Source organism: Dermacentor variabilis, chromosome 7, assembly GCF_050947875.1.
Source record: "Dermacentor variabilis isolate Ectoservices chromosome 7, ASM5094787v1, whole genome shotgun sequence".
In the NCBI taxonomy this organism is placed as follows: domain Eukaryota; kingdom Metazoa; phylum Arthropoda; class Arachnida; order Ixodida; family Ixodidae; genus Dermacentor; species Dermacentor variabilis.
The window spans coordinates 44895836-44910418 of NC_134574.1; the positions used below are offsets into that span (position 1 = coordinate 44895836).

Sequence of the window (14583 nt, forward strand, 5' to 3'; positions counted from 1 at the left end):
TTGAGAAATAATATTGAAATGTCCAAGAATTTAGAAGACAAAAAAGATTCAATCGTCGCGACGATACATCAGTCGCTGTAGGCGTCGAAGTCTGTATAACGAAATTATTTTTGAACAGTTCTGATAGAGTCTACGCAACATAGGTTGCTAGTGTACTGTCAAATGCTAATATTATGCGGCCTAAAGCTAACGGCACAAGGCGAAGACACGCTCGCAGCGAAAGCAAAACATTGTGCGCGGACATGCATGCAAACGCGCAGTCGGTCGCTGCGAACCCGTTCGATCGCTGCATTGAAGCTTCATTCTGTTATGCTCCATTCGGTTGTATAGAGACAGCTAGCCTACTCTAAGAACATATTAACGCGACAGCGTTAAGGAGCTCGTGTCGCAGAAAAGCCGGTGTCGTCGGCGTCGGTGTCGGCGGCGTTGGCCGTGAGCGATAAATCCCAGCAGGCACTTCATGGTTAAAAAATTGGAGGACGCTTAAGCTTCGCCTTCAAGAGTGGAACGCGACAGCGTTCCCGTCGACCCGCCAAGGGGTGTAAGACAATGGGCTACGGCGCAGCGACTACGCGCCCCGCATCGGACGCGGTGAGCGTGGAGCAACGCAGCGTTCCGCGCGACAACGAAATGTGCGCCTGAGCAAGCGACGCACGCCTGAGCCTTAGAAACAGCTCGTTTCTAAGGCAACACCGCGTTCACTAGAGGCGCTTTTGTACCGCTTTGAAGCATCGAACTCATGGCTCAGTGGTAACGTCTCCGTCTCACACTCCGGAGACCCTGGTTCGATTCCCACCCAGCCCATCTTGGAAGTTGCTTTTTATTTATGAAGTGCCTGCCGTGATTTATCGCTCACGGCCAACGCCGCGGACGCCGACACCAACGACACCGGCTTTTCTGCGACACGAGCTCCTTAATGCTATCGCGTCAAAAACAACTTGCAAGATAGGCTGGGTGGGAATCGAACCAGGGTCTCCGGAGTGTGAGACGGAGACGTTACCACTGAGCCACGAGTTCTTTTTTTTTCTTTATGATGCTTCAAAGCGGTACAAAAGCGCCTCTAGTGAACGCGGTGTTGCCATAGAAACGAGCTGTTTCTGAGGCTCAGGCGTGCGTCGCTTGCTCAGGCGCACATTTCGTTGTCGCGCCGAACGCTGCGTTGCTCGACGCTCACCGCGTCCGATGCGGGGCGCGTAGTTGCTGCGCCGTACATTGTCTTACACCCCTTGGCGGGTCGACGGGAACGCTGTCGCGTTCCACTCTTGAAGGCGAAGCTTAAGCGTCCTCCAATTTTTTTACATAGTTTACTCTCAGCGTTTGCCTAGCTTTCACGCAAGAAGCCGGTTCGGGAGACTCCATCGCGGCAACCGCGCGCTGTGGCGTTCACTGTACGTATTCGGTAAAGAGATAGCGTCTGTAAACGATTGCGTGCTTTCAGTTTGCCCAAGATTATTCTGACAGTCAAAAATTTCCCTCGTTTTGAGAGTACTTACATAAATGTCCAGGAGGGCTGCCGCGTGGTGTTTTTATTTAGCACCGTAAGCGAAACATGCGAGGAGGGCGCCGCGTAATCCCTCATACTACGCAAGGGAGGCGCTTCCGAGAGGTGGCGACTCCGTAAGTCCTCGCCCCTAATATCGCGAAATAAAAACGAGTATAGAGCTGCGCTCAAATTTCCCATTAGGGAGTATCGTAATCGTCGGTGAGCTTTTTTTTTTTCACTGTGTATCTATGCATGCATTCCCGGAGGCAGCAATATTCCTTTGACGGCGTGCGTTCGCTGCCACGTGGAAATGCTTGGAATGCCTTCCTCTCACCCCCATCGCGGCTGTCCTATAATGTTGGCTTAATTTTTTTTTCTGTGGTAGCGCACCGGCAACGGGAAGGAGTGACATGTGTCGCTGTGTCACTGCTCCGCAAATTACTGCAGTCGGCTCACCGCTGCCCATTGAAAGAGACGCACGCGTTTTTCACAGGGACTCGAAGCCGACAAGCGCAGTCCGCACAGGAGAACTTGTCGAGCGGGAAGGGAAAGCATCGGGAACCAATCAAGGAGCCGCCATGGGTGAAATACGAAAAAAAGAAAAGACAGGCGCGAAGAAACGGGAGGGTAAATTACAAGGCCATGCAGGGCTGATGTGCGGGATAGGGAGCACTGACCCCGAAAGCCAGATACATCCATTAGATGTGCATAATATGGTACCCCTTGGACATTCAGTACGTCCATTAGATATCCAGATTTATGCAGAACAAGTTGTATGGATGTAATATCGATCATCACAAATGCATCCAGAACATGTAAGTGGTACGTTGTGGGGCTGTCAGGGCTGGATAGATGTAACAACATCCTGTAGGTATTATTACATCTAATAGATATAAACATCTAATATATATGTACACCTAACAGATATCCACAACATCAGGTAGATATTTACTGCATCTGATATCCATATTAACCACACTTACGTCCAGAGAACATCCATTGTACTGAACATACATTGAGGCGCTATTACGGCCAGCGAGCGTTGGCGTATGCAGCTTCTTGGACAGTCTTGGACAGTTTAGGACAACAAATCAAAGACGTGTCACTGTTACTAAGCCATGAAAAACTCAAGTTCTAACCACCAGCATCTTTATTGTGAAACCTCTTATTGGTATCAACCGTTTCACAAGTAGGTAATGATGTGCACAATATATGCAGTGAAATACAATGGCAGACTGCAGACATTACAGGCAAACTAAATTGCTGCACATAATGAAAAACTGCTTGTCTCATGAAAATAAAGTGGACACTAAAAATACAACATAATGCAATCTCTTGGTTTCTGAAAGGCACAATGAGTGCTTAACGCCCAAACCTTATACAAAAATATCAGATACGCATAACAGCTAAGCATAAACATACTACAGAACAAATAGAATAAGACATTACAAGCAACGCTTGAAAAGGAACCCCCAGAAGGACCTCAACAAGAGACACCGAAACCACCGAGAAGGTGAGCTGGGCAGATGCGGTCACGGGAAAACGAGCACCAACCGCGAAGGCTGGCGACAAAGCAACCGCTAAAACAGAGACGGGGGTAACTAAATTAACACAGGCGATACAAGCGCTGCAGAAGCAAATAGAACACATGCAGAAACAGATTCGCGCAAAAGACGACCTCATACAACAACTCCAGCATGCCGTGAAGAGCGGTACCGATACAGAGGCCATGCATGAAACTCACGAACAACCCATCGAGGACGACGAAGTCGTATACCCCGACACTAAACGCAGACCCACTACCTCACAGACCACTCAGGCCACGCAGGGAACGGAAGAGGAACCCATAGAGGACGACGAGGTCGATTTCCCCGATACCAAACGAAGACCCACTCCCGCCCTTACAGAGGCAACACGACCCAAGCGCAAGCACGCAGCGATACGCGACGCGCGAATAGATGCACTCGAGGCTCGCTTCAGCACTCTCGAGGAAACTATCATCGTGCCCATCACGCGTACTATCCAGCGGAGCCTGGAGAGTGTTCACCTCAGACTGTCGAGATTAGAAGCCGCAAACAGCACGATTGTACCGTCGCATAGGGAAGCGGTGCAACACATGTAACAAGATATAAACATGGCCCGACACTCATCGAAACAAAAACACACGATATGGCAGTGGAACTGCAGAAGTTACCAAAACAAACGAGCGCACTTACAACAATACCTGAAAACGATCCCCGAACGCCCAGTCGTCATCATACTCCAGGAAACGAATGGTCCCGCCAAACTCGCGGGGTACCAGTCTATAACAGGCAAGGCGGAGAAACCAAACGTCACCACACTGGTCAAGCGAGCGCACACAGCTATCGAACACGACACCAAAATCAGAGACATCGAAAACGTTCTCGTAGAATTAATTCCACCACGCAAGACCCGCAACAGCATCTTCGTACTCAACGTCTACAGCAGTCCCAGATGCCGCCAGCACCGCTTCCATGTCCTCTTCAAACGGGCAATCGACCTCGCCAAGGGGCAACAGCTGTTCATTGGGGGGGACTTTAACGCGGCGCACACGGCGTGGGGTTACAAGCACGATCACCCCAAAGGCACCCATCTATGGTCAACGGCGCAATACGTCGGACTCGAGCTAGTCACCGACCCCGCGGCACCAACAAGGCAGGGCAACAGCGTAAGCACTGACACGACGCCTGACCTTACTTTCACGTGCAACACACGCAAAGTCATTTGGACAAACACCATGCAAGACTTGGGGAGCGATCACCACATTATTTCCATAGAAGCAGAAGGCGGTCCGCAGGAACACAATACCGGTCGTCAAATGAAGATCACCAACTGGAATCGGCTACGCAAGCATCGTGATGAGCAACAGATGGAAGACATCAAAGATATAGAACAATGGACCGACCAACTGCGGTGGGATATCGGGCGCATGACGCAAACGATCCCGTCGACAGCTGGGCTCGAGACAATAGACTCCCGGTTGCTGCACATGCGGGAAGCCAAAACTCACCTGCAGCACCGATGGAAACAACAGAGACACAGTTGGAGACTGCGTAAACGGATAGCACAGCTCAACAAAGAAATAGAAAAGCACGCGCTTAACCTGCAACATCAACAATGGGAAGAGAAATGCGCGGAGATGGATGGTCAACTCACCACGCGTTGCACGTTTCAGATACTGCGGTACCTGATCGATCCCGCCAACACCAAGACCACACACATGCAAGGCATATACAAAATCATACACGCTTACGGGGGAACGGAAGAACAGTTCCTACGGGATGCGGAACGTCTTTACATATCCCAAACGCCACCGCAAATATATCCAGACTACTCAGGAGAAAGCAACGCCACCCTAGACGAGGAATTCTCCGTTGCCGAAATCCAGGCGGCCCTCGTAAAGCTGAACACCAAGTCGGCCCCTGGCCCCGATCGAATACCCAATAGGGCACTACGCAATCTCGATTACGGGTCGATCGAGAAACTAACAAAATACATTAACGAGTGTTGGGCGCACGGCAAGCTACCCCGGCAATGGAAAGAAGCAAATATCACACTGATACCGAAACCCGGCAAGAAATTACAGCTGGAGAACCTGCGCCCCATCTCCCTCACATCCTGCGTGGGCAAGTTAATGGAGCACGCGTTTCTCAATAGACTCACGGATTACCTCGAGGACAATGACTTATTTCCACACACCATGATTGGGTTCAGAAGACATCTCTCCACGCAAGACGCCCTTCTGCAACTAAAACACCAAATCATAGACAGTCCGGGGCGTTCGACAAGAGCCATCCTCGGGCTGGACCTGAAGAGGGCCTTCGATAACATTCGCCACGATGCCATATTGCGACAAATAGACAAGCTAAATCTCGGCCTGCGCACGTACAACTACGTCCGAGACTTCCTCACGGGAAGAACCGCTCGCATGCGAGTGGGGCAACTGCAGTCAGAGCAAATCAACATCGGCAGCTCGGGCACCCCGCAGGGCTCCGTGATCTCGCCAATGCTCTTCAACCTCGTCCTGCTGGGGTTGCCCGACCGATTGTTTCAAATCGAACGACTGCATCACACGCTATACGCGGATGATATTACGATCTGGACGACAACGGGCAGCGACGGAGCGATCGAGCAACGTTTACAACAGGCCATCCAGTGCATAGAAAACTACCTCGTGGGCACGGAACTCGCCTGCTTGGCCGAAAAATCCGAACTGCTGCTATATAGACCAGTCAGAAAGGGGCGCCCACCTAAGTGTTACACCCCCCTGGAAAAGCAAAAGATCCAATTAACGGCATCAAATGGCCTACCCATCCCGATAGTAGAGAAAATCCGGGTACTAGGAATGATGATAGAGCATAAGGGTGGCAATGGCGAAGCACTTCGCAAGATAACCGCAAAGGCCACCAGCACGATGCAGCTCATTCGACGCATCACCAACAAACACGCGGGCATGCGCGAAGGCAGCGTCATCCGACTCATACAAGCCTTCGTCATTTCTCAGATAAGGTACACGGCAGCGTTTCACAACTGGACGGTTGCGGAAAAAAAAAACAAGCTCAACGCGCTCATACGCAAGGCGTACAAATGTGCGTTGGGACTTGCGCCTGGAGTTAGCACCACCAAGCTCTTGGAACTAGGCCTACACAATACGCTCGAAGAACTCGTGGAGGCGCAACAAGGGTCCCAACTTGAACGCCTATCCAAGACCCGCCCGGGCAGACACGTACTTGAAAATCTCGGCATCACATACCACTCGCAACACGGCGTCAAAGTAGACATTCCAAGACCCATACGCGAGCAACTATACGTACCCCCATTGCGTATTTGGCACAACAAATGAACAAAAGTTACTCTAACGACAAGGAGGCGGTCTTCACCGACGCAACCCGCTATCGAGACAGGAAGAGTTTCGTGGCGGCAGTTACTAGCCACCGAGGCAACCACCTCACGAGCGTCACCGTGAACACGCCACATGCCGAAGCGGCAGAGGAAGTGGCCATAGCACTGGCCCTCACACAAATCACAGCTACTTACGTTATCTGCGACTCGCAAACGGCAATTCGCAATTTTGCAAATGGGCGCATCTCGCAAGAGGCGTATCAGATACTCCAGCGACATCCCATACACCAGGGAGAGGCCGACGTTGGTAACCGAAGGCATTTGCTATGGATCCCGGCACACACTGGAATGAGCACCCCCAACGAAGCGGCTCACGGCGTTGCTCGAGGCCTGACTCACCGAGCAGCATCGGAGGAAGAGCCCCCACGGAGTACTGCAAACGTCTGGGCATGGGAGGATCGTATGACCAGTTTTCACGACATCATGGCACACTACCAATTACAAAGACGCATATACTCATTCCCTCACGTTAGGTTAGACAGGACGCAAGCAGTACACTTCAGACAATTACAAACAGACTCTTACAGAAACCCTAGACTCATGCACGCCATGTATCCAGACATGTACACTACAAACAGATGCACATCGTGTGGCGAGGTTGCCACACTAAATCATATGCTATGGGAGTGTCGGGACCTAACAAACAAGTCGGGCAGTGCTGACCCCTCCGTCTCTTCCACCGCCAGCCTCCAGTCACGCTGGATGACCGCACTGCTCAGCTCTGACCCGACAGCACAACTCTGGGCCGTCCAGCGAGCCGAGGAAGCCGCTTCGAGACAAGGTCTCGGAACCGCGTCCGCGGCGGGTGCCCAGACCCACTAAAAAGACGCCGGACTCAAATCTTGTTGATTTGAAATAAAAGTTTACGCTCCTCTCATAAAAAACGAGACAAGTTCTTAGGTGAGCAGCACCGCAGTGTTAGCTGCACTCACTCCAGTAAAATAAAACACAAAGGGCACATTATCAGACTTAATTCTCAAGAACAAAAACAAAAGCAAAATTCACATCAGGAAACTTCAAAGCACTATTTGACTAGCCTTGTATTCAGCAAAAAAAGCTAACAAACAAAGAAAGAGAAATAATAGAAATAACGTAGTGTAACATAAAGGAGAGCAACAACTGAAGGCCAAAAACAGCAATATCCTATAATAAAAACAACCTGAAAACCACCAAGAAGTTAGTACAATGATAAATTGTGTAAGAGAAGCAGGCGACCCCCTGCAGCAAAAGAGTGCCAAATTAGCTTCTCCAAAAAGGAGAAAAATTCGGAACACAGCTGCTGCATACAAAATAGTTTAACATACCGTTCTCTCTTACAAATGAAGATTCTTGCAAATGGCACAAAGCTGTTATAATTAGGAATAATCTTAATTTTTGCCTTATTTTCTCATAATAAGCAACCATACTGTCCAAGTACAACGATGGTGTGCTCTATAAATTATTCGAGTAGAATAACTATACCATATTTCCATGCGAGCGAGACTACAGCAAATTTGTGTGCAGATTCATGGTTCATAAGGAATGTCAATTTAATTGCAGTTAGTGGTTACCTGGTACCACAGCACACTTGGCATGCACGTCGATCAAGTGCAGTTGCATGAGGCCACACAATGCTGTTGATAGTGCTGAGCAACTCGTAGCAGTATCAAATCAGCCCTTTCCTTTTAAACCACATGAATGATTTCCATACACTCAGTCTGACACCAGGACACAGGATTCTACATTTGTCACATTTTTGAAAACATACAGCACTCCTTATAATGCAATCAGGCACCACAAAAGGCTAAAGCATTGATTCAGGTGATAATGGAGACGAGCTGCTACATCTACATCTCCATAGCGTTATCTGATTGGTATTCATACACTGGTTTCAACATAGCAGCAGCGGTTAATTGCATGGCCCCTGCCGCAGTACTACGAAGGAAGCATGTTGCAGTGATTGCTCATTTTAAAGTTGCCGCTTCAAAGGGATTTTCTTTTTTGCGCACTGAAAACAGTGAGGTTTAGCCTTGCAGTCATTACCGTGATTGCAAGTTGGGGCGTTACCTGTTTCAGAAGAGGAAGACAATTTGTCGGCACTCATAAAACCATATGTGGCTGCTATGTGGTGCTGGAGGGCAATCGTACTTGGAAGATGACTCTCTTGTTGGCTGGCTTGAGCATCCTAAACCTGAAAAAGAGGACAGAATCTTAACAACTATGCGAACGCATCGCTTATTACTTACCCCGCATGCATGCAGAAATGCGCCCTTACTTGAATCCCATGCTTCACTTTGTCACTATAACGACAGGCGCGAACGTACCCAAGGCACTCATTGCCTTTCTTTGGACGCATTCGCGCCGGAATTTATCTTGACCAAATCAAGCACGGGCTTCAAGGTAAGGCCCTTTTCGGAATGCGGGGGTAAGACATATAAATTAGCTTAAGACGCCAAAAGTAACCGGCTTTCAGCTTCCCTAAATTTAGTGATTAGGCTAAAATCCCAGAGTAGAAATCCACAGCTATAGCATCTCCTTTATCGTGGAAGCAGATCCAAGGCATGTGCTTAAATAGTAGCACTGATAATGAAATTTGTCCTTGAAAGCGGTATAGCACATAATGTGCAAAAAGATTGGGTGTTCAAGAACACGTGAAAGCACATGGCTTGTGCCTACAAGAAGTTTATTGACTAGAAAAGGCAGAGAGGTCGGCCGGAAAGTGGAGTATCTGGCCTGCTACTCTGCATTGGGCCTACAAATGATACAAGCAGGTAATACTGCACGCTATATATAGAAGCTATGTAAACGTACAGCGGAGCAACAAAGCGCACGAAAGATCACTTAGCTCTACAGACAGCCTTTATTACAACCGAGCAAACCACAAATATTCATTGGACGTACCACAAAACACCAAATATTCAATACATTTCCCGACGTCCAGTTCACATCTATATTTTCCAATAGTACATCACAGTCACTCAAGGGTCATCCAAAGGAAATCGAATGTCTTTGTGATTTGGACATCTCTTGCACACCTAAAGCTTCCACTCATTGATTATACATTGTGCTTTGTGACTAGATAAACGCACCATGCCGCAGAAATACAAGCAAATTGTCTCTGATGCCCAACAACGAGATCCTGGGAAAGGAGAAATCGTACTGTTGCCTGTTCCAGCACTGTGGCCAGGCATTTACTTTGTTTTCCCCATCATGTGCATGTTCGAGAACCCTACGAGATATGCTCCTGAATTGCGAAATATCCATCTGTTCATTTTGAAAAGATTCAAGTTGTAATATTCAAGACCAGAATTTCACTCATGGCCGCATTTGATTTTTGTAACGTGGTTATCAGTATTAATTTTGCACAACTTTTGCACGCACTGCTGGAAACCGCGTCAAAAGCCCCCTTCAAGTGTCAGAGACATTTCTCATTTTCCATGCTTATCTCGATATCTATAGCAGCATGATACTGTTGGCATTTTCGTGGTGTGAGAAGCTGCATGAGCAAATTGCTTATCAAGATGAACATTTCATCTCAGGATTCTGCTTCTGTGGGTTTTCTTCTAGTATATATTTTTAAAAATAGCTAGAAGGTACTGGCTTTCTATCTTGAATCTCGTGGACCCAGAAGCAGGTGCTGTCATGCAGGCCATAACCTTTTGGTCATTTATTAGTATGTGATATTATCACCTCCTACTAATCAGTTTTAATCATTTAAACATAACTTTGGCATTGTGACAGCTCCTTTTCTGAGTGTTAGCACCCTTTTCTCATTACTTTTGTTTTACAAGTTGAATTTTCAATAACTTTTTATTGAAGTTCTTTACGGTTTTTTTTTAGTATCCACGTTTAACCTCTTTGTATACAGCTACAATTAGCAATGCATATTTTCATACATGTGCCTGTCTGGGGACCAATGATTTTTGCAATAAAGCTTTATCAATAGTATTAAAAAAGTAAAGTTGATATGACATTGTGAGTCTCACTTGGGTGCTTTACCAAGTGCTTACTGAACTCAATTTTTTCATGTAGCCATTGCAGGATTTGTAATAATTCAGAAGGATTAAAATACAGATCTATTATTTTGTGAGCCCAGTTATCACACTTTGATGAGTGCAGGGCTATACATAAAAGTTTACAGCCACTTTAGCATACGCTAAGAAGGATTAAGGTGAAAGCCTGGGCGCTCATGAGACATCCATTAAATTATTTGTCATTCACATTCAAATGCATTTCCTAGTGTTTTCTCCCACCAAAAGTGGTGGGTTCGAGTGCCTTAATTACATGCGCCTTCATTAACTTTGGCCCTAACACCAACGGTCGTGGATTCGACTTTAAACAAAGGTCGAGGGTTCGAGTGCCGTAATTCACTGTACCTTAATTAGCAGTGCCATAATTAACACCAAATGTGAGTACGCCTCCCGCCAAGGGCTCGAGTGCCTTAACTCTACCTTAATTAACTTCGCCCAATTAACACTGAATGTCATGGGAACTCTACCTTAATTACCTCTGCCTTAATTTGTCCTAATTAACACCAACGGCCGTGGGTTTGACTTTCACCAAAGGTAGAGGGTTCGAGTGCCGTAATTCACTATACCTTAACTGTACCCTAATTAACACCAAATGTGGGTTCGAATGACTTAATTACATATATTTGAATTAACATCAAAGGTAATGGGTACGGCTCTCGACCTTTACCATGACAATTGAAATCCAACTTGGAGATATGGCTGGTCCGCCCACATGTCCATGTTGGGTCGTGGGTTGGAGTGCGTTAACTTTGCCTTAATTAACACCAAAAGTCGTGTGTTCGACTCACACCAAAGGTCGTGGGTCCCAATTTCGACCTTCACGATGCCAATTGGAATCCTACTTTGATATATGGCTGGTTCGCCCCTATATCCAACGGGGTTCGACTCCCACCATAGGTCTTGAGTTAGAGTGCCCTAATTAACTCTGTCTTAATTCACTTCGCCCTATTTGACACCAAAGTTTGAGGGTTCGAGCCTCAATTTTAGTGCCATTGAATTTTGGTGCCATAACGCCGGAATTTTGGTGCCATAACGCCGTTCACGTAGCAGCGCGGCCTCCTCCATATCGAATTTGTTGAGGGACATGAATAATAACTGCATTGCCATTGCCAAAGATGCTGCAAACGAATTCTTGAACGCCACGTAATGTCAAGAAAAAATGCTTATTTTTTCATTAAAAATATATTCCTGTGTCCCAAAAATATTGTGCCAGAAATAACTGATGTGAATGCTTCCACTTTTTTTGTCTATTTAATAAGTGTTGAAAATATCACACGATCTCTAGAGCTGTCAGTTCGACACCAGCAAGGCAGTGCATGCCGCTGATATGAAAAACGTGAAGGCCTTGAAATGAACAAGTTGAGGACTAATATTTTAGTGAAACTTTGTCATTCAAGAACCTCGTTTACATTTTTGTACATATGCAACGGCCAGGGAAAAATCTCAATGACGATGTTCTTCGTTCGAGCAGCTGTCACCAGTCGTGTATTGGTGTAATTGCACCGAAATTATAGTCGCAACAGAGAGCACATATAAAAAGCAGGAGTTCTGCAATATATACCTTACAAATACGAATATACAATGGAGTATAGAAATGCGAAGATACATCTTGATAAAGGGCAAAAAAGTGTCTCTGGAAACAAAGTTCACTGCAAAGTTCACACAAAACCTTGCAACGAGCTATTTAAATATACGTGTGAGTCTAATAAATCTGCGTATCTAAGCAAAAGTCATTGTACATAATGCGTCAAACAAGGCAAATAAACATATTGCGAAATCAGATTCACAGATCACAAAATGCTAAGGGCCCACCCTCTACTCGCCCCAATGAATCGCGCGCGACGGAATCGCGCTTCCTCCCACTTTTTTCCCTTGTGCACACAAGGCTGAGCCACCATTCGTCGGCTCACCCATCCCCCCCCCCCCCCCTCTTCTACGCTTTCACTCGCGTATACAGCATGCGGAGGGCGGTGACGATGATATCACTTTTGGACTGTATACGAAGCATGACGGCGACGGCAGGAATGCGCCTGGAGTGTTCATACACGGCCGCTCGATGCAAAGCAAGGTGCGGCCAGCTACGTCGCGCCGCGGACAATAGGCGGGCGCGTCTCGGCAGAGTTTACAGTTGCGACCGCTTTTCTTGGTGAGGGCGCCACTGCTCGGTGATGCTTTCGCGACTTCGGGCCGGGGCTATGCGGGCGTTGGTTCTCGCGCCAGAACGTGTTTGCCTCGTGCTCTATGCATTCATCTCGTGCTTTTTCGCGTGCGTGTGTGTGAGCAAGTTGGTTCGCGTCAGATGTTTGCCTCGTGCAATATGCACTCATCTCTTGCTTTTTCGCGTGCGTGTGCGTGAGCACGTTTGCCTGTGCTTGTTGTGTTTTGTTAAGGCTCTTCGGTGTGAGTGTGTGCCGTAGCCAGCCTCGTTCATGCGGCGCGATGCCACGCAAATGTTGTGTGCCACTCTGCGACACAAATGCCAAAAAGGACCCGACTGTGAAATATCACGAGTTCCCCTGCGACTTGGAGTGTCGAGAAGCGTGGCTCAAGATATCTCTCGCCAAGGAGTGTCGGGAAAAGGAAGCAAGTGGGAACCGAGTGGCAGGTGTCTGGTATGTTCCCTGCACTTTACAGAAAGTGACTATAAAAGGAACACGATAGGCTCCTACTTCCGAATGCGGCACCGACCGTGTTTTGCAAATATCCACAGTACCTGCAAAAAGAGAATGTGCAGCCCAAAAAACGCCATCGAAGAAACTTTACTGATCCCACAGTACTTGAGGCAAGCGATAATTGCGGCAGCTCAGGAGAAAGCCCCAACATCGAAAGTGCCTCGCAGTTTCTCAGCGACGAGGTGGAAGCTCTAATTCCAGAGACTGCCTTAGAATCATGCTCTAAACGTAGCTTTTCTGTTGACGAGGCCTGCCAAACTACATTAGATATTGTGGACGTCTTGGAACAGTCAAAGAAAGCAGTCAAGAGATTGAAAAAAAAAATAGTTACCAGTAAGGAGAAGAGTTGAAAAAATTGCAGTTCAAACGGGACGCAGTGAAAAACCGCCTCTTAGTTTATGAACACAACAACGAAATTCAGTTCAAGTATTACAAAGAGCGGAAAAAGGACACAAAGCGTTTTTATTTCATCTAAGTTAGCTTGCATTACTTGGGAAACTCGGTACAAGTTCTCCCTATGTAATGTTTTTACTTTGCGTACGTGTTCCCGAGAAGTGAATAAAAGCACTGATAGATTGCTTCAAGCAGAACCTCTCGATGGAAGTGCATCATCCGGTCGTGCATCGTACGGGCTACCGTCACGGATAGCGTTCAGGCGTATTCTAGAATAAATTTCCACCCCTGTGACAATCTGTTCGCGTTTGTGGCGTAATCAGCACTTCCAATGATGACTTAAAATATTTTATCTGCAATTTCCAATATAAAACACATTATTTACGCCTTAACTGGAGTGGAGATCGCGCGTGCCGAGGCAGCTGGGAAGGCGCTCTCTATCAGCAGCCATCCCCGAGCAGTGGCGCCGCAGCGGGCACACGGAGAACTAGGCCCGAGACGCCGTTCTGGCGCGACGCGGCGGGCCGCACCTTGTGCTTTTGGATCGAGCGGCCGTGGTCCATATAACTGCTGTCGCAATAATAGAGAATTTTAGTGCGTCCAGTATTCCGGTAAGCGCGGGCGGTTTGCCGGGTGAGCGGGGGCGTAAATGTGAGCGGCCTAAAACCCCTTAAACTTCGTAAAGTAGTGATACTCTCCTCCTCCGCCTTCACTTCTCTCTTCTCGTCTCTTTCAAGCTCCCTTCTCGACCGTGGCGCCGCCTACGATGCTCGAGCGCAGCAGACGACCTTTCGGAGAGTGAATGTACGCATAGCCAGGCAGTGCTCTTTGGGCGTTCACGTTGCCTTTCCAGCTCCGCGTAACATCGTGTACAGCATAGAATTTCCAGTCGGATGGTTATACAAATTCAGTAACGGCAGCTTTGTTTTCATTTTTTGATAACTATTTCTTTAAGAAAGCATCTCAAGGATTGTGAACGCTGTGAGTGGACGACTGCGAATGTATCGCGCGCCCTACAATTAGTACGCAACATTTGTCAAGGGTGTGTCGCAAGATCTTGTTGCGAATGGTTTTAAATAACAGGTTTACGATCGAATGACAT

General features: G+C 47.5%; 1 protein-coding gene across 3 annotated transcripts in view; it reads right to left on the reverse strand.

The window, feature by feature from the left end:
- The window catches only part of LOC142587415 (sulfotransferase ssu-1-like), a 109022-nt gene extending 100472 nt beyond the window's left edge, over window positions 1-8550 (reverse strand). Inside the window, exon 1 of one of the 3 annotated variants that reach the window (XM_075698421.1) lies at window positions 8453-8550. The gene's annotated coding sequence lies outside the window, so the exon portion shown is untranslated. Of the gene's footprint in view, window positions 1-3699; window positions 4319-8452 lie in introns of those variants that run through there. The other 2 variants (XM_075698420.1, XM_075698423.1) reach the window with 2 other exon arrangements.
- Between the last annotated feature and the right edge of the window lie 6033 nt (window positions 8551-14583).